Raw genomic sequence first — 27,557 nt, 5'->3', positions numbered from 1 at the left:
TAATGGTCTCAGTTGCACACATAGAAGTGAGTTTATCTTCTGGGACTGCTTGAGCTTGGGGCAGGTCTGTTCATCACTACATCTAAAATGCAGCAGTGTGGTGTGCTCTGGAAGACACCGTGTCTTAGCCTGTGATTCCAAATACAAAGCAGGGAACACACTCTGAGATATATTATACTGGGAGAGCTGTAACAGCTGCAGTTGGTCGTGGCTCTGTCCTTCTACTCTCTAGAACCTCCCTACAAGTTATTTTTTATTCCTAAGCTCATTTCAGTCATCTTATCCACTGATCTTATGCACCTTTTAGGCTGCGTCCATATGGTTAGAACATAGGACAGATGATCCCCCAAGAGAAGACACAAGACAGGCTTAGCAAGGAGACTAAGAAAGACAGGCCTAGGATTTCCCAGATCTCTGTCCTTGCACCTGGAGCTTATTTCTGCTTGTGCTGCAGGCAGACCATAACTGTATGCACAAGTGCTGTGTGTGGGTGACTCCCTGCCCACGCGCCCTGGAATTGGCAGGGCTAATCTGCCCTGCCAGTTACTGAGGACAATGCCTTAATAAAGCAGTTGGACTTGTAGTGGCTGTCAAACCTACACTGGGACCGGGAACCTGCTCTTGTCCCTGTTCACTTGTATACAGAGCAGAATGCTGTAAACAGAGCTATAAATACTCCTGTGCCCACTGAATGCTTGAGGTCAGAGCAGATCAGCATAGCAATTCCTTCTGGCTTTGAAAATAAGCTATGAATCAATGCATTCATTGCAGGCTGAGTATCCCTGATGAGGCTGATACTGCTGCTCCAAAACACTGGCATTCTGGGCAAGAGCACTGCAGAGAAAAAAATACATGGTAGTGAACCACACAAAGGGCACAAAGCAGTCAGGTCCCTAAAACCTATCTTTGGCAAGAAGTAATTCATCAGGACATTTGGATGCCAAACCTGGAAATACCTGGTGGCTCACGGAAATATTTATAGCCCTCTGAATAGCAGTGATTTTTATTTATAAATTATATGTTTATAACCCTCTGAATGGCAGTCAGGTTACATTTTGGATTTCCCTGCTACATCTCAGCCTCCATGCTCTCCACATGAAACTCACTTTATCAGCTTGTAGTTGAGGAAGCAGGACAGATGAGAAGATGGGAGTTGACCTGGAGGTGGAAAGCCAAACCTCAGCCCTAGGCAGGACAGCACATCAGTTACCTCCCTACAAGCCCAGAGAACATACTCAGGAAGGCAGAACACATCCTACTCAATATTGCCAAGAGAAAACCTAATGCTCTTCAAATTCCTTCAAGCCCAAACTCCTTACACTGGGAAAAGGTTTTAGATCCAGAACACAGCTTTAGATTAATCCAGTTTGAGCCAAGCATGTGAATGAAGGTCCAGCCTCACTACATCCTTTATGGGAAATCCCTGTAATTACAGCTAGAAGTGATCCACCCTCTGAATCCACCTTGGATGTCTCCTGCAAGGAGACAGAAATCAGTTCTCTGATTTTTGAAAGAGTTTTATGTGGAAAGAACAACCACATAAAAAATCTCCAGTAAATTCTTGATGCTACTGGCCCAAAGACTACAGTCACCATGAAAGCTGGTGAAAGGTCTGGAGCAAAAGTCCTATGAGAAGCATTTGAGGGAGCTGGGAGTGTTTAGCCTGGAGAAAAGGAGGCTTGGGGGTCACCTTATTGCCCTCCCTGAAGGGAGGTTGTAGCCAGGTGAGGGTCAGTCTGTTCTCCCAGGCAGCCAGGGACTGGATGGGAGAAAATGCCCTGAAGTTGCACCAAGGAAGGTTAAGATTGGATATTTGTTAGAAAAGAATTATTCACTCTTAGGGTGGTCAGGCCTTGGTCAGGCTGCCCAGGAAGTGGCGGAGTCATCAGCCCTGGAGGTACTTAAAAGAGGTTTAGATGTGGCACTTAGGAACATGGTTTAGTGCTGGCCTTGGCAGTGCTGGGTTAATGGCTGGACTTGATGATCTTAGAGAGCTTTTCCAGTGTAAACACTTCTATGATTTTTGTGGAAAAACATTTCAGAGAGACTCTCCCTTGAATTCTCTTTCTGATTAATATTGTTCTTCTCCCACTCCTTGCCAACTTAACAAACATTTCTGTGTCTAAATAGCATTTTTGGTCCACTGCCTGTTGCAATCAAAAGAACCTTCTTATTGACTTCTGGGACAGTCAGGCCCAGCTATTAGTGAAACATAAAAGCATTAGAACCCCACACTACTGGGACTGTGTGTGTAAATGGCATTACTTGCCTCCTCCTGTGGTTGTTCATGAGATCAGGACACAAAGCCTTGTCTTTTGGGAGCCTTTCCTTCAGAGGCTTGTTTGCCTTTCTATCTCATAATGACAGTGAGAAATCCTTAAGGGTTTTCTAACTCCCATTCCCCAGCAGAGAGCCCCTGCAGGCAAAGGCTTTGTCAGGCAGCATATTAATGAAACAGAAAACATGACCTGAATTCTTATAGCTTGTACTTAGCAGGTCATTTACTTGTCATGAAAAGGGACATTTTGCATTGGTTGCCAATAATAGCTTCAGAAAAGCAAGCATTTAGCTCTCATGTTTAATTCCCATGAGGATGAAGGGTGAGAGGAAGAGCCCCCCAGCTGCTCCCTAACCCCCACCCCACGCTGGGATATTCAAACTATGTTGAGCATTCTTCTAAAATTTTGTTGCAGGAGCAGGGGTCTTGTGTGACCCTGGTAGTGAAGCCCACACACAGGGCCGGGCTGTGTCCCAGATCTCATCCTGGAAGGATTTCTTATCTTTGCATCCCACGCAGCAGCAGCAGCCCAGCTGAGCAGCTCCTTGCAGAACTGAGCTTTGCCAATTTCCTGTCAACCCAGCACGGTTCTGGCTGGTCAAGTTATCTCTCCCAGTCAGGGCTGGGTCACTAGACCCAGGCAAAAAAATTGATGCAAAAGTGGGGTAATTTTCACAAGCTGTGGGGTGATTTTCACAAGCTGGAGGGTCAGGCTTTCCTCATTGTGCAAGGGGAACAGCAAGGCATGCAAATTCCCTCAGAGATAAGGAAGATGTTCTTAAATAGTCTCTGAGTCCAAACTAGCATATGTATCAGCTACAAGATATGTGAACTGGGCACAAGAACATTCTAGACCTGTGCCAAACTAGAATCATTAGCTGAACGGTTGGTAAGTGCCTTAAGTCTCTTCAGAAGGGACAAAAAGGCCCATTTCTCTCTTCTCCCCTGCCAGGTAACAAGTGACAGGACAGAGGAAATGGCCTCAAATTGCAACAGGGAGAGTTTAGATTGGATATTAGGGAAAATTTCTTCACTGGAGGGATTGTTAAGCATTGGAACAGGCTGCTCAAGGAAGTGGTTGAATCACTGTCCCTGGAGGTATTTAAAGGATGTGTAGATGTGGCACTTGGGGACATGGTTTAGTGGTGGCCTTGGTAGTGCTGGGTTAATGGTTTGACTCAATGATCTAAAAGCTCTTTTTCAACTGAAACAATTCTATGATGACTTAAGCTTCAAGTACTAAAAAGGGTTGGCATGGACCTCCTCAAAGGGCCTTTGAGCTCCTTTAGGGGCAACAGCAATGTCCAAGAGCTGACACTTTGTCAGTGATTTCACATACTGCATTTTGAGCTGTGCAGTATTCTTTGTGTCTTGTGGCGAAACCTTAAATCTGGGGCCAAAAATCTTTGTGGGTTCCACTCTTTAAATGGGAAAAACTTAGACTTCTACAGAGAGCTCTAGGGACTAGGAAATATCTGTAGCTTTGCTCGCTACCCAGTATCTCAGTGTTTTGTCTCAGCTTGTTGCCCCTGTTGCCATAAGCCTCTTCAGTACCTCCTGGATTTCTTCAATTAGCTGAGTTCCTTCCGAAGAATAATACTAAAGACCAATGAAGGAAAAGAAATCAACACCATAATATTGTTTCCAGATCTGTAATGATTCCTTGTGTGTATATCCAATACCTTCTCCCCATCCTTAGACCCCTTTCTTTCTCACTAGAGTGTGATCATTTGTGTGTCGTGCAACAGGACAGGACTCCCGGGCAGGGTCACAGACTCCTGGAAAGACGTGTTGGGAGGGATTTGTGGAGGTCTGCAGTCCAGCCTCCTGCTCAAACTGGAAGTTACTGCCAACAGCAGACCAGCAGCTGTGGGTTTGAGCCTGCAACAACAGTAGTGTGTCAATTTCCTGCACTCTCGTGTAAGTGAGCTATGTGACTGTTGGTCAATGGCAACAGAATTGGGTCAGGATATTGTTCATTCCTTCTGTTCCTAGGCTTACTTCTAAGTCCTGCTGTCATCTATACTATTAATAAATTAAGATAATTTTCTGGAGGGCAATGAAGCTAAAGGCTGGTGGTTTCATGCCCTAATCAAATTAGTAGCACTAATCACTGATTAGTGGTTCATCACTGATTGTTGAATAGCCCTTCACTCTGAAAGAGCCAGGTGTCAGGAAACCATCCTTGCCAAGAGGTGGACCCTGTCCTCAAGAGCTGAAGCAGACCAAGCATTGATGAGGACACAGGGCTGCATGAGGTAGGAGCCAGGAGTACTGACACTGCTCTAAGTCTTGTAGTTCCACACACTTCATCACACGTTTATGTGCCTGAGGAACAAATCCACAAATCTGTCAGGTTGTTCTGGTTGATTCCTTTCACATATGAGCCATCAGACTGCCAAACGTGCCCCTGTGCAGGGTCTCTAAGAACCTGGTATCCAACCCTGTTCACCAGGCAGGATCACTGGATTACTGAATGCACTCAGTACAGGAGAATTAATAAGGGAATGAAAAAGCTACTGAGAAACAGAGATCATAACCATGCTTTTGCTAAGCCAGTTTAATTTTAAAATAAAAATCTCTAAAGAAAAAAAATTGAAGGGACTTATGAACAAGGCTCATCAGATTAATTGCAGGACAGAGTGCATTTCAGATATTGATCTGGATCTGGAAAGGATTTAATAACATTAGTTAGGAGTTACTAGCACAAGATGGAGATATTCATCTGGTTCATAGCTTTGCTGAAGTCAGAGTACTTAGACCAGGCAGAAGTGCAAATCTTAGAAATCATCAGGCAGAAACTACCATGTGCTTTACAAACATCAGTAAAACAAACCTCACTGGGAAATGGGAAAACAGGCTCTTTGCCCCAGTGTTTTACAGGCAACTGATGGAAAACCTTCAAGCAAAGCAAATTTGAGGAGACAATCTTGCAGCTCAGTGAATGTGGCAGGCATTAAATCAGGTCTCAAACAAACTGAAACTCCTTACTCAAAGAAGGACTGTCTTGGAATGGAAAGGCACTAAAATTGCCATAATGGTTGGTACAAGTCCACTCTATTTTAGTGCTTCCTCAAGGGGAATTGAGTTTGGAACATCTTCAAAGGCAGAGTAATGATTTCAGCCTGAAGAGACACTGCTTGCCCAGCATCCATGCCCCACATGGACACCTCATGGGGATGCTGCTGGGACTGTGCTGCTCTTCAGATTTCTGCTTGCTGCCAAGTTTTAATAAAAGTGAACTATTTCTTTTCAGAAAGAAATTAATGAAATGTTGCCTGAGTGAGGAAGGTCTAAGCCCCTGACACCTCCATCCCCTCACTGACCAGGACTGGGTGGTGTTTCTGGAAGGCCAGACATTTCCATAGCTATTTGCAAGAAGCAAAGCTGATCTCAGGCTTTCAGTGGGTGATGAAGGACTCTGATGCTCAAAGAGCCTTTGCTTGAATATGGTTGGGTGGACACATGCAAAGCTGCTTGCAGTGTTGAGGTTCCACCTTACCCTCAGCATATTGCCACTCCAAAGTCCATTTGGATAAAGGATGTTGTTGCTTGCACAGGTCTTTATATCCAATGATATAATCTTTTGAATTCTGCAACAGTCTGGGTTCCAAAGGAATAATCCATACAGTTTGAATACATGGGGGTGGTTTGCACTGACAAGAGATTAATTTGATCTAAAGAGATGTTTCATCATGCTGCAGTAATTCAGATTGCATGCTAATTCCATCCTTGGCTTCTTCTCTGTTAGGAATGTGTCACCAAAATTTCCAGTATTCCATATCAACCACATAACTTTAGAAAACAGAAACTGCCAATTCATTTCAAAACCGGCTGTCAAGTAATGCCAGTTTTTACCTAGACATCAGCCAAGATCCAAATCAGTGATACTAGGAATAAAAGGTTCTGAAATGGGCTACTACCTGGGAACAATCCGTTCTCCCTCAGCTGTGCAAAGATCATGAACAGTTAAATAACTTGAGTGCCTGAGCACTGTTTCTAAAGCAGAGAAGCCACAGAGAAGAGGAATCCATTTGCCATGACTTGAGACAATTAAGGAATCATCATAAAAGTGTATGAGGACAATTTAGTGACTTGCAGAAATTCCAGGAACAAAGGCAGAAGGACCTAGTTCAGCCATGGATTGTGAAAAGTGGTCTGGGCCATTCATGAGAGATTTTCCTTTCTTCCATCTTCTGGTTGATGGCATGAGCAATCAAGTGCAGTGATCATTGCCTAGAAGTAGAGTAGAAAATCTAAAACTTAAGAGAAGATGGTGCGGTTGTGTGATGGTATGTGGTTACTGAGTTTTAAAATGCTGTAGTTAAAAGGAGAACCTTTGAGTGGAAGTGACACAGCAGACTGAAAACAAAATACTTGGACGAGCGCAGACTCAGACACAGAATAAAGGGATTTATGGGGCTGACATATCACGTGCACTTAAGTGATCAGAAAAAAGCTACAAATAAAAGTAAGCATTCCTTTATAACTTTTACTTTTCTTTGGGAGTAAAGACAGAAAAGAAGCCTGACTCTCAATTGCACTGGGGGAAAAAAAAACCCATCTGATTGTGTTTCCCTCTTAAGAAATTAAGCTAATAAGGGATTTAGATTTGAAAGGAAGAAAGACAATCCTCTTTACCTTCAGATTAAATACCTAACAATGCCACTTCTGCCCGTAGTGCTTAAAATTTAAGGAAGCGCTCAAATGTACACTAAATTCAAAGGAGTTAGGTCTTGGAGGGTGAGACTGCACAGGTCTGGTGAACACTAGCAGTCAGGTTCCCCCTCATCCTCCAAATCTCTCTCCTCCCACTTGCCTTTTGAGCTTTGATGTGAAATCACCATTTTTAGGATGTGTTCTTGGAAGCTCACAATCTGATTTTGGGGAAAATCCTTCCTCCATGATAAGCTGTTTCCATGGGGATTAAATATTTCATTTTCAGTTTTGTGCTGGGCGCTTCTATAGAAGATTTACTTGCCAGTTTTCATGCCACTAAAAAGATAAGGAAAATATCACCGTGACAGAGGTCAAGCTATGCTCCCTCTATGTAGAAGATACTGGCTGGGGTAAAGTATGGCATATCAAAGCTGCTTGATTCTGTATGAAAAATCCATTTTCTCATTATGGAATAATCTCAATACATAAATCAATGAGAAATATCAAGAAATCAATTTGAATAGGTTCAAGTTTCCCAGTCCCTATTACCATTCCAGAAAAGCCAGCAGAAAAAAACAACCCCCTAAATCCAATCAGTCTGGAAGCAATCTGTGAAAACAGATACTAAGAACAGACCTAAGCAGGGATTTGTTCTTTGCTTTTTGTTGTAGTAATGATGACTAGCCCCAACCTGAATTCTGCAGGTAGGCAAGATCCCCAGTGAAGCCACCAAGCATTAACCAGGGCAGGGGGAGTGACACCTGTTAGTTGCACCTTTGGTATCTGGTGTCACTCCAGCTGTGCCTGGGAAGGCTGAAGAGCCTGGGCCTTATGCTTTTACACTGACAGAAAACCCCCTAACTTGTATATAATTTTGCAGTGTGACTTTACTGTTAAAAAGTGCATCTTTGATGCAGTTTTTCCTCTGCTTACTAGAATACAAGATCACTGATAAAAGCAGTGTGTCCCATAGACTACTTAGTCATATCTCCTGACTGCAAAACAGATATTTGTCTGGTTCCATATCTGCTTATTTGCTCAAGCCTGAACTGAGAGTAAATTCTTATCTCTTGGGCATCTCCTTCACATGTTTCCAAATCTGGTCATTGAGAACAGTTTTGAGGTCTGTGGGGTAAGCTCTCCTTTGCTGTTGTCTCCTCAGATGAGCCATCTGAGAAGTCTAATTAGCATCCTGCTCTCAGAGCAGTGTCCTGTTGGGAAGAATGGATCCAAACAGTTCAACAGCAGAGACAGAGCAGACACAAGCCAGCACAGTGAGAGCAGGCAACTGAGCCCTGCAACAACCTGAAGCAGAGCAATTTTGGTGCAAATGATGCCCAAATGTGTCCTTCTTCAAGGGAACTCTGCAATGCAAGTGCTGTTCCTTGTGCAATATCTGGATGGGACCTACTTAAAAATGATTACTATAATCAGACTGTAATCATAATCTGAAGGATTTGTCATCATACTGGAGCTGATCAAACAGTGGTCAGAAAAGTTTGGGTTATTTTCTCCAGAAGTACCATTTTCTGTCGAAGAAGTGTGTTTGTGTGTGTATTTGGGTGGGAAACCTTAAACCAGGTTTCATCAAGATTTCTCCTGCTTTCACTGGATACCTCTAGTACTTTTAACCTCAGTATTTTCCAGAGGTAAAAATCCACGAAAGTTAACAACAACAACATCTAACGAGATCCCCTGGCTGTCTTTCTTCCCTCTTTCACATTAAGAATGGAAAAGTATTGAAAGGTGCTTTCCTGTGATGGTGAGTAACACGCAAGGAGTATGGGACTTGAACAGAGAAAAGACTTGTTATCTTATCCCCTCCCTATAGCTGCCTCTCTGGGAAGCACAGCGGCGTCTGTCCACCTTTCTGCTGTCAGATAACACCTGCTCTAAGCTAGTCAGTAAGATGCTGGGATTGGACACTGAAGAGTAAATAAGCATGACACTGCATGAGCTAATTGCAGTGTCGAGGAGAAGGGAAGGGAAGATCCTGGCTTCCAGCTGTTTTGTTGTGTGTTGTCTCATTCATTTAGTGATTTATAATTTGTTGCTGGTGAAGCAAACCAGAGCTGCTGCCCATCGCTGCCACATGAAGACCAATGGGGAAAAACTCCCTCTGTGAATCTGACTGTGACACGGACCTTCCCATTGCTGCATCTTGGGCCCAAGAACAGTTGCAACACACTGCTTAAAGGATGAATTTGTCACTGTCTTTCCTTTTAAAGAAGCTTTATAGCCACTTCTTTCTATTTATCAAGTATTACTACTTTGAAGAATTTGGTTCTCAAATTCAGCTTGTAAAATTAATCTCACCATTTCCCTCAATCCTTGTTACCAGCTGGAGTAAAACATCCACACTGTTTTCTTGATTAAAAGATTGTTGCAATCAGCAATGAATGAACAACTGTTCATGAGGGTAAAATTGAAACAATCCCTGATGTAAGCACATGAGCTGTTACAAATTTTTCCATGCTGAGCTTTCAAAATAATTATAGTAACCCTGCATAATTTGGCCTAGTTTTTATTGTATTCCACACCAAACTAAAACCAATAACAGTTATTTTTAAAATAGCAGTAATTCCTTCAGTACAACTCACCCAAATACAATCAGTTCCTCCAAAGAAAGAGCATTTTCTGCAAAGAAATAATGTGCTTTTCAGCTGCACAGAAAATTGGCCCATGGATGCAGTTCTCTCTGGTGCCATGAATAAAAGACTTTGCTGTGAGAGATTCACCTTATTAAAGATACTGAGTATTTCACACCTAATACATCAGTGACAGCCCAAACCTTTCAGTTGCTCTAGGTCTGTACCTTGGAGAAATAAATGCTTCTGTTTTTTTCAGTTTTGTTCTTGATCTTGCAAAAAACCCCAGCTCTGCCATCCACCTCCCAATAGCCTCAAGGTGGATCCTAACAATTCACAAGGAAAAGGATCAGGTTAGAGGCCTGTGTCCTGATACTTGTCAAGACAAAGAAAAGGAATCAAGAATTATATAGCAAAGGAGAATTATGCTGGATTTAAATAGACAGGAAATATTGCTAGATACAATTGTTCAAGTTAATGCTCAATTGGACAAAAGTCAGAAGCCCTAGAAAATAATTAAGAGACTTTGGACTGATGAGTATTGAGTTTGGGGAACAGGAATGGGAGCTGAAGGAGATAATCTTCTTATTATACCCCTAAACTGTTGGTGGAAATACTGGGTGAAAGTCCAACCCATTAATTGATGCCATGAATATTTACCATTAACAGGAGATTTTATCCCTCTGAAGTTTACCCTAACAGCGATTGGCAGTACTTGAACAACCTGTGCAAACTTAAGTTAGAAATGTTTCACAAAAGAAATAGGGCAAAATAGTTTCTATCATTGGAACAAATCTCTAGTGGAAGGGCTGGATTGTCTCATATTTGTGCTTTTGTATGGAAAAAAGATCTGAAAAAAAACACATAGGTTTTCACCTTAAAATAGGAGAAAGGAGGATAATATGAAATACAATGTTGTTCCTTCGTGAAAGACTTCAGTTTTGAAATAGGTTTTTTGTCTTCTACCAGCTACAGAATTGAAACTTTTGGGCTCCAGACTCCCAAGTAGAGAAAGATTCCTGAAACAATTATTAAGGCAAAGCCCAGGGCTGCTCAGCAATGTGGTTCAATCTTCCTCTGTCGAAGCTGGTGAAAACTTTTGGAGCAGGTGCATTGTTCTGTGCACTCCTTGTTGTCATAATATAAAAGCTGCAAAGACATTTCTTTAAGCTGAGCAATACTTATCATACTAAAATTATAAAATTAGTTATAAATTTTTTCATTACATTTACTAAAACAATTTCCATTATGAAAGGATCCATTTCAGGTTTGTGGAATTGGGCAAGGAGAAAGTGTGAAAAGATTCCCCTGCAATTCCACATGTCCTGTGAGGTGCAGGTGATTGCAATACATGAGCTGATCTGCACAGACCTTATTCTCCCCAGCTTGAGACATCCAGGGAATGAGATTTTATTAACAGGCTTGTTGAACTTTAAAGGTAGTGAGCTTATGAGCTTAACAGAGACAGTTGTGAAAGCTCAGTCTGATTTTTCCTCCAGTCTGAAATACACACAGAGGTCTATGGGATGTTTCCCAGTTGGATTGTTTAGTTATCAGTGAACATGCAAGGGAAGAATTACCTTCAGCATGAAGCACACACTGATGCTTTACAGAATCAGGACTCAAAATGAGACCAATACATTCTGTCCAGTGACCAATTAGCAGACGGTGTGAAAGCGTTCACACTTGCTTATCCACGGTGAGGCAGGCATGCTGTCTGGATCAGAAGGGAATCCCGGGGATTTTCGGCTCTGTATCAGACCCTACAGGTTAGTCTGCCATACTCCACAGGCTTTGAGGAGCTAAGACAAGCCCGTGAATGTGGATTACAATGTCTTCACAGTGTGGGTCCCATCCTGAAGCCATTCAAGCCCAAGAGGCATCAGGAGAGACGCTGCAACCTCAAGGTGCTCAGTTAGAGCCTGGGGAGGACTGATTATTTCAGATTAATCCTTGTCGTAAAAAATGCGGGTAAACTCAGGTCTTCTTGCTTTTCAGCCTCTATCCTTCCTGAAATCAGAGCCCTTCCTTTTCCTGGTTGATCCAAAAGCAGGCGAGTGAGGACGCGAAGTGGAGAGTCCCGTAAGAGCAGTTTGCAGCTGGCTCCCGGCACAGGGGAGCTCCCCGTGCCGGGACACCAGGGCAAAACCGAGGTTTTAGTGGTCACTGGAGCTACCTGTGGCCAGACCAAATAGCAAAATGTTCACACACGTAGCGGTGGCACCCCTGGCCTCCAGACGTGCACACTGAGGTCCTGCTCAAGTTCTGTATAGAATAAATGACACAGCCTGGTCCCTGTGCCAGGAAGTGTGAGCATCACAGCCCTTGTTCTTCCGCGCTCCCAGACTTGTTTCTTCATTCCATTAAACTTGGATAGTTTAATATTTTAGTTTATTCAGTGTGACTCTGCTGGTTTTGGCTGAGGTAATTTTTTTCATAGTAGCTGGTATGAGGCTATGGTTTTGATTTGTGCTGCCAGTAGTGTCAATAATTTAGGGATGTTTTCCTAGAATCATGAAGGCTGGAAAAGATCATCAAGTCCAACCATGAAGCCAGCACTATCACTGTAACCCCTACACCACTAAACCCTATCTCCCAGCTCCACATCCAGATGCCTCTTAAACACCTTTCGACACCTCTTGCTTCTATTGAGCAGTGCTTACACACAGCCAAGGCCTTTTGTGCTCCCCACCCCACCGCTGAGGAGGCTGGGGAGGGGGTACAAGAAGTTGGAAACAGACACTGCGGGGACAGAGGACACCAGCTGGCCACAGGGACGTGCTGTATGGCCACATGCTCAGCATAAAACTGGGGGGAGAAGGAAAGGGGGTGTTCAGTGTGATGGTGTTTGTTTTCTTCAGTTGCTCTTACATTGGAGGTGGCTGAACACCTACTTGATCATGGGAAGTGATGAATGAATGTTTTAGTTTGCTTTGCTTGTGGAGTGTCATCATTTATGAGTGGTGAGGATCATTATGCTGTTGCCAGGGGAAAATTCTTTTTTTCGACACCTTCTTGTGGTGGGACTATGGACATACCTTGGGACTTGCAACGTTGCGGGGAAAAGATTCTTCCCTGGTAACTGGAGCAAAGGGACTTTGTAGAGGAATGTGCAGTAATGTACTTAGTTACTCTGAAAAAACCCACCTGATATTTGATACCAGAAAGCTGATGCCTGACATTTTTTAAAGAACTGACCAAAGTATCTTAGATAATAATATATACATAATCTAATCTAATAACATAATCTATTTTCTTATCCCTGTTTTTTGACTCCTTTGTTGCACCATCTGTTTTCACTGCAAGCTGTAACAAATTCCGTGCAATCTTTCTGCCACAGAACAGAGATAACATAAGAGATAGAATAATAACAGTCTCAGACTAAACCAAAGGTTCTTCTCTCACAGAAACAATTTTTCCCAAGGCTATTATCGTGTTTGCAAACTCTGCTAACCATGTTGAAATTACATTGCAAATGACATTCTTTTTGCAGAAAGAGATCTCTGTAACACAAAGGGTATTTGCAACAATGCTACTAAAAATAAGAGCATGGTCTGACAGAGCATTCAATTATTTATGTGCTCACAAGTACAGGGCCAGCAGGCTCACAGAGCTGCATCCAACACATCTCCAGTACTGCCTGCCTCTATGTCCAATGTGTGTGGACAGCACCCTTCTGCTAAGAAAGGGCCCAAGTTTTATTTAACAAAAAGCAATGGAAGTCCAAAGGGGAAGATCCTCTAAGAAAGCTGCCTCAGCTACCAGAAACTTCATGGCTTGCTCCTGCAGGTCCTGAAGCTGCCACCACCATGCCAGCTCCTTCCTCACAGGGAGGAGTCTCTTAGGAGACTCATGAAACATTTATTCTGCATCCATGCCATACTATGCACTTTTCTGTCCCAAACTATAAAAAATGCAGCACGCGTCCCTGCCTGCAGTTAAAGGGAATGGTTTTGCAGTCAGCTAGTTAACCTTTTGTTCCCCAGCCTTCACTTGAAGAAATCTCCCTGCAGCTTTACCTTAGCTCAGAAGGAACCCAAGTGTTTAAGGTCACTTGCAGTATAAAAGCACTTCTGTTGGGTGAACTTCCTTCAGAAATGACTGGGATAGCAGGGGTTTCTGTGAGCAGTGAAGCAGTGGCAGGGACATCAAAGGCTTCAACCAAAGTCTGTGGCATACCTGGTCTTTTGAATGAATCAGCCAGGAAAAAGTGGTGTTGTCCTTCAGGTACGAGCTAGAAAGTCAAGAGATCATCTTCATTGTGTTATATGTTTAAAAGGTGAAAGTAAGACTGATATGATTTGTAGCACTCAAGCTTGTTCTTCTTTAGGAATTTCATGATTTTTTTGTCCGAACAGTTTCCAACCAATAGTTCATTAACTGTTTGGAACTATCAAGTGCTAATTTACATGTTAATATAACTTAACTCTTAATTTACTGGTAATGATTATGGTACTTTTGCAGCTCTCCCAACCCATGAACACAAACTAAAGGCAAAAACCTAAAGGTTAAAGAGCTTAGGACTGTTTGAGAAACAACCTACCCCACCCTATAATATATAACAACTTAAAAATAGCCACAGCAAAACTTCTTGAGAGCTGTGGTGGTGAAAGATCAGATTCAGCTCCTGTTTTGAAAGGCAATGTCTGCAGTAGAGACTACAGCTGGTTGAACTCATTTGGTAGAGTGCTGCTCGGGAGTGCTGGGTGCTAGGGTAGAATGAAAACTTAGACTCCTTGGGTGGATTTGTTGAGGTAGAAGTGATCCAGCCATGTTTTGTGTTAGGGAATCTGCAATTCAAACAGGAAGGAAAATTCTCTTTCATCACCAACTTCCAAGTAATTTCCAGTAGTCTCTTTGACTGGCTTATTGATTCTGCCTTTTGTTCTCAGAGAGGAAAAGAAGTCCAAGAGACATAGTTTGCCCTTAAGAAACAAAAGGCTGTACTGTGAGTCTCATTTAAGTTCCCTGTGATTATTCATTACACGGCAGCTTGTTTCAAAGCACCTCTTCGTCTATTTTACATGCCTTCATTTCTAATATTGTCCACAATTATCCTGTAAGGTCCTGATCTCCTAATGCAAAACTTCCCCCATGCAACAGAACACAAAGGAACCTTTCTGTATGACTTAAACATTTTACAAGCAAACTCTGATAGATGTCTGCAAGTTCCATGTACTCCGTGCCAATTCTTGCTGCATCCCATGACCTTTCATGCAGCCTGAGGGTGTGTGCAGAGCATGAAAAAATTGTGCTCAGCAGTGTACAGGGAAGACCACAGACGTTCTTCTCTCCTCATACTCTGCAGCATGTCTCAAGCTCTACCAGATACCCAACAGCAAATTCACTATTATGTTGCCTCAAATGCAACAGAGATGTAGCTAGGAGCAGGAAAGTCCCAAAATATTAAATTCAGGCTCCTAAGTTTGGTAATATTTGGTGTAATTTTTTTTGCAAAGGAAAAAAAGTACTCAGGAAAGTTTGAATCTCAAATTATTTGATGGCAAGTTTAACAGCAAACTGGCAAGCTTCTGAACTGGCAATTACTTCTGTGCAGGGCAACATTCAGAGCATGAGGATGAGTGCAGAGCCTTGGCAAGTGGTCGCAAGTGAGATGGGGAACAGCTGCAGAAACCACTTTGCCCACATTTATTGGAGTTTAGCACCACCTAATGTGTGAGTGCTTCACGTTCAAGCACTTCCCAGCACGGCCAGGATGAAACAGCCTAAGTGAAGCTAGAGAAAGCCTCTGGTGTCAGAACGCATTGATATCGAATCCCTTGTCTACTCGGTTCCTTGTTGTTCCCTTACTAGGGGAGAAGAACCTAGAAGCGGGCAGCTCTGCTGCGAGCAGACCTGGAACAGTGAGGAGGCAGAAGAGCCAGGAGAACAGGGACACCAGGGACACCAACGGTGACAATCCACTCATGAGATATAAACAGGGAAAGGCTGTTTTTTGCTCAGTCAACAGACACAGCTGGGAAGAGTTTGCAGCCTTCTCCTGGTTGTTTTCATCCTGGCTACTTGGCATTTGTAGGCTTAAAATTAACAGATGGCCACTCCAGCTGTTTTGGGAGCAGCAGATGTCAAGGGGACCTGTAAAGGATTTCAGAACTACTCCGAGTCTGGGATCAATTTGGACTGTACAAAAGTTGCAGGAATTGCCTTAGAAACAGCTTTGCAGGGATTGAGAAATGAGGAAAGTACTTACACTTCTAAATTAAAGCTGCAAGTGTAATGATTCACAGCACCCTGCAGGAGCATGGGGCTATTTTGGCACAAGTAATTCAGTTGAGCTCTAGGGATATTTCTATGCTTCTAACTTCTTTAGCCTCCAAAGAGTTATGATTGTGAGAATATTGTCTACAGTAATACTTGGGAAATCAAAATGAATATGCTGATAAACTCTGTCCTCCTTCCTCCAATTTAAAAAAATTGCTGTTACAATTAGGATATGCAGACAATGGGGCTAAGTGATAAATTCAGCAAAAGAAGATAAAAGAAAGGGTTTGGGTTTCCGACACATTTGGATCTAAATAAACAGAAGAAGAGAGGGGCTCAAGTGCTGCTAGGTTTGCCAAGGGTCCCTATAGAGTACCTGGGGAGAAGTAAGTGCTGAAGAGGCACCTACAGCAGCCACTTCCTCTTACACACAGAAGCTGGAACATCTCATCACACCTATCTTACAGGGCACAAACTCATCATATACCCATACTTTGAGCTGTTGGACATTCCTTAAAGCTTAGCACTTGGGCCACATATGGTGCAAACAAATGTTTTGTCCTCTGGCCTGGCTAGGAGCCACCCTTGGCTACAGAAGCCATTGTGTTCTTAACATACTGTATCTAAAAAGAGAAGAAGCCCAAAGCTTCCATCTGCTTCTCCCCTTAGACAGAGAGAGGACACAAAATAGGCCAAGATGACAGCTGCTTTTCAAAAGACCCCACAAGGAATGATGTCAGGATGAGGAAATAAGTCCCTCAGGCAAAAATCCACCAGGGTGTCAGGAAAATGGTGAGACCACATCCTGTCCAGCCTACACTGATTTTTCAGAACAATCCATTCAGAAAGCAAGTCCAGCAATATCCATACATATCAGTTTTACCCTGGCAAGCATCCCTCAAGACATTGGAATGCTGTTTTCAGTATCAAAAACCAGATAACGAAAGCACACAAACCTGAGCATCCGCCCTGCCCAAGTCATCTGTCTCTACTCATTTCTTGTGTTTCACACAGGGGCCTGGGCAGCCCGACACAGCCAAGGGAATATCTGGAGCACCTGGAGATGGTTCCTACCCAGAGCCTTTTCCAGAAAGAGGGATTCCCCAGCTTCACTGTAAAAGTGATATCCTTTGGCCTACCCAAAGTGACACATCAGAGTTGTTATGAGCTAATAAGAAGTAGACTCTGGGTTTAGTGGGGATTGAACCAGAATAAAGAATGGGGTTTCAAATAAATATTGGAAGTCTCAGCCATTCTAAGTCAGCTTAACACACAGAGCCTGAATAACCCCCCTGAGAGCACCATCCTCCCTCCACCAAGTGCACTTGCTAGAAAGGTGACTCAGATATAGAATGTATGCCTCAAAAGAATTGTAAATTAAGGGCTTACAAGACTGACTTGTAGCGTCTGCATTACTTGTTAAGACTTAGTGAATCAAACTTGAGAGATTTTTCTCCCCAGAATCATTAAGTTTGGAGTAATCAGAAACTTAAAATTACATGACCTCTTAGAGAATATGCTGAAAAAATAAAACATGTCTATTATATTAGTGCTAATGCTGCAGAATATATGGTGTTGTAACAAATGAAAGGAAAGTTTCAACTTTGTTAAGTCCAAAGTTAAGTGATTTTTAGCAGGCAGAAATTAATTAACATCCCTAGAGATAATTATCTGTGTGCAGTTATGGTTTCCTGTATTCCTACCTCTTTAAAAAGCTTGATCCAATCTAGTAGTAGACAATTCAGAAGTCCCTCAGCCCTTTAGATCTTGACAGCTCATGATTTTCAGCTAGATTCTTATAAATATTTTGGTGTTAAAGCAGCTAATCAATTATGATTCACAGCAAGATTGTAAGTGACTTTCTAAACCACTTTCAGGGACAGGGCTCTCTTGAGGTGCAATGCTCTGGACATTTTAAGTCATTGAATTTAATCACCTTACCAAAGTACATGAGAAAAATAGCTGTGTCTATGTAGAGCTCATCCTAACCATAAACAATTTTGTTAAGGGACTAGTAATACATAGAAGAAGGCTTCAGCATTTCTCATTTATGTCACAGGAAAACCATAATGAAGTTTCATCCTGACTGATATTTCTCCCCCTTTGTAAAACAAAAAACAAACTACAAGTGATCCTACTTATTTAAAATCACCCTTCTTTTAGCCTACATCCTTTACAGAAATTTGGTTGCCCATAAACAAACCACTGTAGTTTTGTTAGTCTTTTCAATAAACTCTTAAGCTACTATTCTTAAAAGCCAGGACTGTAGAACACCACTCACCAAGTAAGTATTATGGCCTGAACCAAATAAATTAATGGATTTATAATACAATACTAGAAAAGCAGTTAATAAAACTATCAGACTGAAAAACACTGGGAAAATTCAGGGAGCCCAAGAGTAATTTTTACAAATCATCAGAGCATCTTAAAGCACATTCTGCTCACCAGACTAAGACAGCAGATGAGTCTTTCTGAAATTTACTGAAGCTTCACCTTGTCAAAGCCTTTAGTGAAATATTAAACCAAGCTCTCAAGAAATACATTAAAACTAAGGTGTTACAGGGCACATCAATAATTTGGGGCTCAGGGTTTGCATACCAACTCTGCCTGCATTTCCCAGCTGGCAGGCTCCAAACCAGCTCTGGTTAAAAGCCCTGTAAAAGACCTTCATCTGTGCATCATTCCCTGGCCACAGAGACTACAATTTTTTAAAACTTACTTGTACAGGAGTGTGTGCACTCTCTGAAGATGGCATTATAAGTCTCTTTTTTTTTTTAATCTCAGCCATCACAATCCCAACAGTACTGTCATAGTGATCAATAACTCTTGCTCCAACAGCATCCTCTGAAGCCCAGGACCTTCCAGCATGTTCTGCCAAGATCCTCTCCCAACAAAGCTAAAAACAAAAAGAGAATAACAGTAAGATAAGCATAATGTACATTCTACACAGCATGTAACACACACCTTTGTCCTCAAACACTGTCTCCTCCAGATGCACAGGACCATTTGCCTCCAGAAGCTCATTTATCCCCACCTTCCTGTTCAGTCCTCCCTGTGTACGACACCTTCCAAGAGGAACACAAGGGAGATGTAATGGTCTATTAAGCCCTCTTTAATTAGTGTGGGATTACAGAACTTGTGAAAATAACTTCATTAAATGGTGCAAATTAGATGATCATTATAGAGAAGCAGACAACTTCACTATATTTCTACTTTGAGAAAAAAAATAGAAAGGAATAACATAAGAATTGGATTCATTTCTCCTTCACCCAGACCATATTGTCAGGTCTCCTTTAGAATGAAACAGAGCTCTCCAAAGCCCAGAGTGAAGGGGAAGCTTGTGCCAGATGTAATACAGCTGTACAGGAACAGGACTATCACTGAGTGTCTTCTCCAATTTAAATATACTCCAGACCGACTTTCCAAAAGTTTGAAATTCTGGCTCCTACACACTGAAACCTGAGTATTCTCCTTAAAAAAAAACAACTCAAGTGATTTTTTTTGTAAGGCTTTTGTAATTCTCATCTTGCATCAAAATACAGCCTGGAATGGAATTGTTTCAAAGACACACTTTCCATTTAGGCTGTGGCTGTAGGTGCATTTGGAGATGGAATGATGCAGGTACAAAACTGCTCATTTCAGTCTCTGTACAAGAGAATGGGATGTAAAATGAGGTTAACCACCTGTAAGACCAGCTACTGTGAGTGCTGTTCAACTCAACTGATTTTTGAAATAGATTTTTTCTGCAGCAGCTATGAAATCAGAAGAAATTGAAATTTCAGAATAACCCCAAGGAAATTGCAGCAGCGTGTTGCAGAACACCATTGCCTTTAAGAACGGCTTGGTGGGTTTGCTTATTGCTGGCAGTGGCTGGAAATCTTGTTGGTTCTTTGCATTTCTACAGCCTGGTTTGTCCTGAGAGAGACCTGCCCTTTGCTGTCCTTGTGGTTTGATCAGGTGGACAGCAAATGCTGATGGCTCTGGCAATGATTTCCTTGACATTATGGCTGTTACCTGGAATCGTTATGGTTAATATATTTGGCATATGGAAAATGGTACCAGAATAAACCTAACCTAATCCTGCCCTTAGTCAAACTTCATATCACTGAATTTTGGGGCTGGAAGGTTTAACTGCAGGCAGAAGCTGGCTTTGTTTTTATGTAAGTGAAATGCTTCAAGGGTGTATTTCTCCCTCCATGCTTTTTTAAATTTTCTTTTGCTTGCACTTCTATTTTTAAATAAACCAGTTAATAGAGGTTTTTTGTTTCTTTGTTAATTCTGTATTCAAAACTCATCATTCCAGTAAAAATATAAACTTCCCCTGCTCAAGAAGATCGTGAACTCAAATCCTATATAAACACAAGACATTTTAAGCCATTGATATCTAAAAGTTTTTTTTTTTTCTTTTTAATGTACTTCTCACATAACATACTTTTAAATTCTGATTTAGTAACTCCATTGCTGCACCTCCAGTAATGAGGCAGAACCACACTATGCCAGATGCTGTGTAAAGAGAAAATAATTCCTGGTTTAAATAAGTATGAAGTGCTGTTTAGGTAAAATATTTCATGTCCCCTTCCCTGATGGTCGCCATAAGATGCCAGGAGTCGGCAGCAGAGCCTGGAGCAGCCCCAGCAGCCCCCACTTCCCCTCTGCCAACTGCTGCAGCAAATGCTGCTTTTGCCTGAAAGGGCTCTTGTCTTCCAGGGCTGCTGCTCGCTCACTGCTCAGCAGTGACAACCACGGTGCGTTTCACAGCATAAACCAGAGGATTGTTCTGTGCTGAGTATGGACATATGATGATGGTGCATTTTAAAGCATAAACCAGAGGATTGTTCTGTGCTGAGTATTAGCATATGGCTTTTGACATCTGGTCCTCTAAGAGCAATAAACTGCCAATCAGGAGGCACATTGGGTACAAGCATATTTTTTATCACTACCCGTACTAATCACCAAGATTAGTCCCTGCTTGGCAATTGTGACTGACAAACACACCAAACCTATTCAAATATCCTCATCCATATTCATTTCCTTTAAAACAAATTAAATTCTCATGTAAAATAATCCTCAAATTCTCAAAAAAGCTGTTTGTTTTTTTACATAGGTGGCATGAGTTCAAAGACATCTGGTTAAATATGCATAATTTCTTAAGAGCAAAAATTACAGCTTTTAATGATGTTTGCCTTCCACTTCATGAAAATCTCTTTTAATGTCACTAGAGATCTGTGTAGCCTGGACAGAAGTTTCCTTTTCTGGCCCAGAGGGGTAGAAATGTCATCATTTTCAGAGCACAGCTGCTTTGTCAAGACAGTGGCACAGACAATTTGCAATTTGAATAACAAATACTGAATTCCTGCAAGCATTTCTAAATCTCCTTTGATTGAAAAAAAACAACAAAACCTCACATCTACAACAATAAGCTATAAAGGAAGAGGACAGGATATGGATTATCATCCATTCATCCTGAATCTTTAGACTTTTGGGGAAGGAAATAGGTTTTTCACAAAGTGACCTTCAACAGCCTGTAAATACACATCAGAGGAGGTCGCTTTTCAGTGGTTGTCTCTCAGAGGTGAGACAGAAGGACATGAATTTTAAGCAGAGATTAATCTAATGAGCCATTGTATTAATAATAAGAAAAAATCTTCAAGTTAAACTGAATTGTTTCAGGGAGTCAAAGGGAGATGAAATTGAGAAGATGAAATAAGCCAAAAGTGAAAAGTAGTTAAGATAGAGCTGACTGAATTGCTATTTGTCATGGACTCCTTAGCCCCTCATCACTTGGAAAAAATAAAGAGAGAACAGAGACTCTAAGAAAAACTTCATGAAAACAATTAGTGCAGGAAGGAAGAGTTTAAAGGAGCCAAGGAGAACAGGTGTAGCTGTATAGGTGTAACTTAATTTAGCTTGCATCTAGCATGGGCATGTACCTCCTGTTGTACCATGGGTCTCAAACCTATGATTCAAAAGAACTGAATATAAAAAAAAAAAGAGTAACCAAAGCAGTGCAATCAAAGCAGTTGGCTCCTTTTCCATCTTCTAGTAATATGTCACCTCTTTCTGGTGTGTGGTTTTGTTCATGCCCTTTTTTGGAACACTTTCTTCTGAATTGATGTAAGGATTTTCCTACTATCTATAGGTAATAGGAATTTTTTATTCTAAAATTGTTTTGTTTGCTTTACTGTGACAACTCACTCAGAAGACTGTACTTCATTAGAAACATGAATATCTGTTTCATTTCACTTATGAAATAATTTTATAGTACAAATTATTTATCTGGAAGAATTCTTTCTTTGTATATTTATAAGAATATAAATATTCCTGAGAAGCAAAAATTGGATTATAGATTTTCAATGTCTGTGCTTTCTTGCTACAATAAACTGTAAAAAAAAAATGATAATGGAATCCTCTAGATCAAAAGGCAGCCCAGATGCCATTTTTACAATTTCAGGGTATTGCCATGACCTTATAAAATGACTCATTAGGAAATTGCAGCAGTGTGAGAACCCCTTGTGATGTTCACTTTATGTTGCTTTGTCTCTGCATGCATAGGGGAGAATAACATGTCATTTTGCAAGTAACATATCAAAAGGAGACAGTGATTCTATGGACTTATGTCTTCCAGCTGCTCTCTCAAGTGCATACTTTGATGTCTAATCAAGGGTCAGTTTATGCTCCACTCTTTATTCTGGGTAATGTGGGTAAAAGCTCCACAAGAGTGTCTCTGATCTTTTCTTATTTTTGCAAAATGTATGGGAATTTCAGGTCTTTGAAACTTCCACTGTGTCAAATTCAAACTGAAGGAAAGAATGGTAGAGATACTTGCAGTCCTGCAAACTTTGCTGCTACAGAAAATCAGGATAATGAGACAGATTAATCCCTGTCAGAACCTACTGGAAAATATAATGCAATTTAGAAAATATACTAGAATGCCATTAGATATGTATTTTCTACAGTGTCTAATCTCACTAATGTTGCCATTACTTACATAGCAAGAAGTAACAGAAAAAGTTTTTCAGAATTTAGCACAAGCCAGCCAAGACAGAGTGCAGGAGACAACTGTGTGCCCTGTGTCCCTGATGTTGTCAATGGGGCTGACAAGGGCTGATCCCTTGATAGTGTAAAGACTGCTTAAAAACCAATACAGCTTCCCTGTATCTTTCCTAAATCCAAGTGAAGACAGCTCTATAGAACAAAAATTATTCCCCATTTTGCTTCTTCTGGAAGTCAGGACAGGCACTAGTCCTTTAGGCAGATCCCCCCATCCTCTTCCTTGGCCACTCACTAATTTCTCTGTGGGAGCCTTTGATGGTGTGTGGGAAGGCTTGGAGCAGCAGCCGTTCCCAGGGACGAGGGCAGGCTGGGAGGCAGCACTGATGGGGACTGTCTGTGCAGCCGGGCTGGCTCAGGGATGCAGATGGCAGTGCTGCTGCAGCCCCGCGCGATGGCACAACGCGCACACAAATGCGGCTGCAGCCTCCTGCAGAGCAGCAGAGCCAGGAGGGAAACCGCCTGCTCCCCTCCCTGCTGCAGCTGCACAGGTTATTAGGCTACTGAGGGGATAAGACTAACGAAAACCAGGAAGAAATTCAATCTCCCTAACTGCAAAAGAAGGAATACCACTAAGCCTCTTGGAGAGGTGGGGAGCATCAGCTACTATGTGCTGCACATCACAAATGGCTAACAGGGATATTCTGGATTAAAAAAAAAAAAAAAGAAAACCAAAAAAAACCACAAAGCTGAAATCAGAAGCAGCATTTTTGTCCTCTCTTTTATAAGGATAAATCTTGGGAGGCTAAATTGAGCCTTCTCTCCATTACACCTCCTATTTATGAGAGAATTTGCTACCTAAATGAATGTTTGGTTGTTAAGGCAGAGAGGCTTGATTGACAACAAGCAGTCAATCAAGCATTACATTAATCCTGTCAGTCTATTAATAGGTAGACAGACAAAAAGACAGAAAGAAGAAGGGAGAAAAGTGCAGGTATTTATCATGGTTTAACCCCTGTCAGCAATTAAGCACCACAGTGGGGTGGGGGACAGAATTGGAAGAATAAAAGTGAGGAAACTGCAGGGTCAGAGTAAAGATAGCTTAATAGGCAAAGCAAAAGCCCTGCACACAAGGACACCAAACCAAGGAAGTCATACACCACTTCCCATGGGAAGGGATGTGTTCAGCATTCCCAGGACAACCAGGCTCCATCACATGTAATGATGACTTGGGAATACAAATTCCATCACTCTGGACATCTCCTTGTCCTTCTTCCCCCAGTTCTATGTGCTGAGCATGATGCCATATGGGATGGGATATCCTAGTGGTCAGCTGGGATCAGCTGTCCCAGCTGTGTCCCCTCCCAGCTTCTTGTGCACCCCCAGTCTCCTCACTGGTGGGGTGGGGTGAGGAGCAGAAAAAGCCTTGACTCTGTGCAAGTGCTGTTCAGCAATAATGGAAACATCCCTAAATTATCAGCACTGTTACCAGCGCACATCAAAAAAACCCAGAGTATTTACTATGAGGAAAATTAATGATGGCAAAATAACTAGAAAGAGATGTAGAACATTCAACAAGAAGTCTTGAAATGCTCTTGCTTTTACTCATGGATTTTTTTTTTTAAACTTGTGGAGAGCAAGGGCAGAGGGCATCTGTCATCAACTAGATTTATATCTGGGCATCAGGCAACAACACAGGAAGAGTAATTTCACCTACCTCCCTACTAATCCTAGAATGATCAAATCATCTTCAGTGTTCCTGACTTCTTAGAGACAAGTTCTGCACATCAAAGACAGCCTTGCTGGCTAATTGTTGGCAAGATATCAATTATTATAAGATGCTCAAGGTGAAATATTGCATACTAAGTAAAATGCAGGATTGTTTTTTCTGTCTCGTGTAATAATCTGTTCCTGAAGCTTCTAAACATTTAATAAATTGCATCTTTTACTTCATGCTTTAATTTTTGTGAAGGACTCATATTCCGTTAGGAAGTTAAATTTGGATTCAGAATCAATTGTTTCCTGATAATTTCAGTCTAATTAAGTAGCTACAAGGGATTGAGGCAAATTCTGAAGAGAACAGGAGCTCTGATGGCCTTATGACTTCAGAAGTTCTCCTAGGCCCCAAAGCCAATTCTATTTTTGATCCTATAGCCTACTACTTTTTGCATCTTCAAAGCACTCTGAAATGACACAGCAAGGGTTCCTGTTTGTAGGGTGCATAATTTTTCAGAGTGTAGTTTTCCTTCCATGTTCCTGAAGATTTACTAAGAGATCAGTTAGGAACAGCATGGAACTTCTGCAGGTGGCACTGTGACAGCAGGGAAGTCAGCTCTGTTGTTGCTGCTAATCTCAAAGCCTTTGTGTGTACCCAGCTCCCTGCTCCCCTACCACTTTCCATATGTGAAGAGCTGTGGTGCTGCATGTTCTCTCCCTGGGAAATGAGACTTGTTACTCATGGTAACCTTTATCTCTGTGAGGCATTTGAGCTGTGAGGAGAGGATGGCAACCCTTCCATTCCTGTGCGTGCGCCTTTCCTTGGCAAAGTGTCAGTCAGTTCTGGGTTGTGCTGCTTCTGCTGCAGTTCTGGCATACTTCACAGGAGGTACAGAATTACAAGGTTTACAGGATGCTTTATCACTGCAGACAGTCTTTTCCTGTGCCACTGCCTGTATTCCTCTCCAGTTAGAATAAAAGAGAGCAGAAGCTCCTATCTGCTTCTGCTGGGCACGCGACTGATCCTCTCACCTTGCACTCCTTAAATTCCTCAGTGACCTTGATTTCACACAGATCACTAAAGCTGTTGTTTTCTGTTTTAAGACTTGTCTACCTATTTGTGCCAGGACTGAAAAACTTTCAATCTTTTCCTTTTTACTAAGTACCACTCTACTTTTTAAAACAAAAGTCCATTTAAAGTAAATCCTTTTTTCTTTTTGTCTTTAAAGGGATTGTATCATGCAGGTATTAGCAGGGGACTAAACTTTGTCATTTAGGAAGTTCTTTTACTGTTACATTTCTGTTAAGATGATAAATCTTTGTCAAGCTGTATTGGACTTGTGCCTTCATCCTGAATCTGAAATTTGCTTCATCCAAAGTACAATGAAGTAATTTTGAGTTCTTGGGCCCTTCACATCATACTCAGGTTTTCATTGTGTTACACAGGATGAAAACTCATCTGAACCTGTCTGAAAGCTAATATGGCTGGCTCAGATTCTGAATGGGAAACCATCCTGAAACTTTGTGTTGAAAAGAAAGCTTTGAATAAAGTTACAAGAAATGGATAGCATGCTTCTTTTACATCTGCATCCCTCTAATGTGTGTCTGTCTATACATGAATGAAATGCAAGGATTTTGGTAAGAAAGGCAAGGATTTTTTTTCCTTCCCATGAAGTCCTAAGAAGAGTAAATGTGGTAAAAATATACACATTCTCATTTGTCCTTCCTGACACATGGCAGACAGGGGACCTGTCCCTGGAAATTATATTTCATTAAGAGATTCATGTTTCCTTGAAGGTGGAACTCAGATGCAAGTAGATGAAACAATGAATGTTCCTGAGCAAATCTATAGTGAGAGAAAAAGAGCATTAACAGTCCAACTCAGCTGGTACTACTCACATTCTGGATTTTGAGTCTTGAAACACTTTTATTTTAAAGACTCCACTCTTGATCCCAGTGAACTTCAGTATTCACTTGTTTTTTAAAGTTCATTTTTACCGCTCTAAAGAGAAGATGTACGAATGGGATCAAATACTACCTAAAAGTTACAAATCAAAGTAAAATGTCGTCCTGGAGACTGTGAGATTTCACAAAGGTCTACAATATCAGTCTTAAAACTTTGAATGAGCAGGTGTCTCCATTGCAGCATGTGGCAGTCCAGCACCTCTGCAGAGCTGGAGCAAGGTGTACAAGTAGGGCTGAAAACAGCCCCCAGATATTGGTGCACATTGAATCTCTGAGTCGTTGGACCTGGAAAACTTTCGGGCCATTGCTGTACCAGCAATGTCTGCCTCCTTCCCACCTCCTGCAGTGTGAGATATCTCTGTAGAGCTGTGCTGGCAAGGAATATTGCCATGTTGTTCTGAGCCTCAGGCCAGTGTTGTAAAGGTCAATGTAAATAGCTCCTTAGTTACCCCTCAAAGACTTCAATAAAGCACTGCAATAATGAAGTTGTACCAGAGTGCCCTAGAACAGAAATGCCACTGACACCTGGCAAAACTGATGATCTTCATAATTCTAAACAAATTCCAAGTCATTCCAGTGACCTGTACTCATAGCTTCAGCCTTGATTCCCCTTCCTTCCAAAGAAAAGGGAAATATAATTTGGCATAAGATATTATAAAGTCTGGATTTCTTGAGGAAATAACTACCCTTTTCACACAGGGGAAGTGCTGCAGGGTCAGGAAAGGCTCTCTTGGCAAGGGAAAGCCAACAGTTGCATACTATATTGGGTTGCCATGCTGAGTTTTACTTTCCTCTTGAATAGCTCTGAGGGATTTTTTTTAAGCTTCAGTGGTGGGATTTCTGTATTTACGATCCAATCAGTAACTGTGACCTATTAAACTAATATCCAGCATTATTCACTGAAAGAAACCTGGGAAGTTAACCACAGAGCAGTTAAAGGGAACTGAGGGAAAGGCTCAGACAGTTCACTAGGTAGAGCTCTAAAGTGTCTTTTTTTTCCCCCCCTTTTTTTCCTTAATCTTACTGCCTGGTAATTATGTAGGGATAAAAATGTCTTATTTTGTGAAGCATGAGGAGTGGGGAAGGGATTTAAGGCTGCCTAAATGAGGGAATGCCACACTGGAGATACTTCAGGCTCT

The 27,557-nt window shown here is 41.7% G+C and overlaps 1 long non-coding RNA gene across 1 annotated transcript; it reads right to left on the bottom strand.

Moving 5' to 3' along the window:
* Positions 1-42: 42 nt before the first annotated feature.
* LOC128791101 (uncharacterized) lies at positions 43-24,754 on the bottom strand. The gene is made up of 4 exons (XR_008431973.1): positions 24,455-24,754; positions 18,467-18,643; positions 13,705-13,759; positions 43-129 (listed from the first exon to the last, which is right to left on the bottom strand). It is a non-coding gene; the product is annotated as an uncharacterized LOC128791101 (long non-coding RNA).
* Between the last annotated feature and the right edge of the window lie 2,803 nt (positions 24,755-27,557).

The sequence above is a fragment of the Vidua chalybeata genome, chromosome 7, assembly GCF_026979565.1.
Source record: "Vidua chalybeata isolate OUT-0048 chromosome 7, bVidCha1 merged haplotype, whole genome shotgun sequence".
In the NCBI taxonomy this organism is placed as follows: Eukaryota; Metazoa; Chordata; class Aves; order Passeriformes; family Viduidae; genus Vidua; species Vidua chalybeata.
The sequence above is the reverse complement of the archived record's forward strand: the minus strand, read 5'-3'. Positions and strand labels throughout refer to the sequence as shown.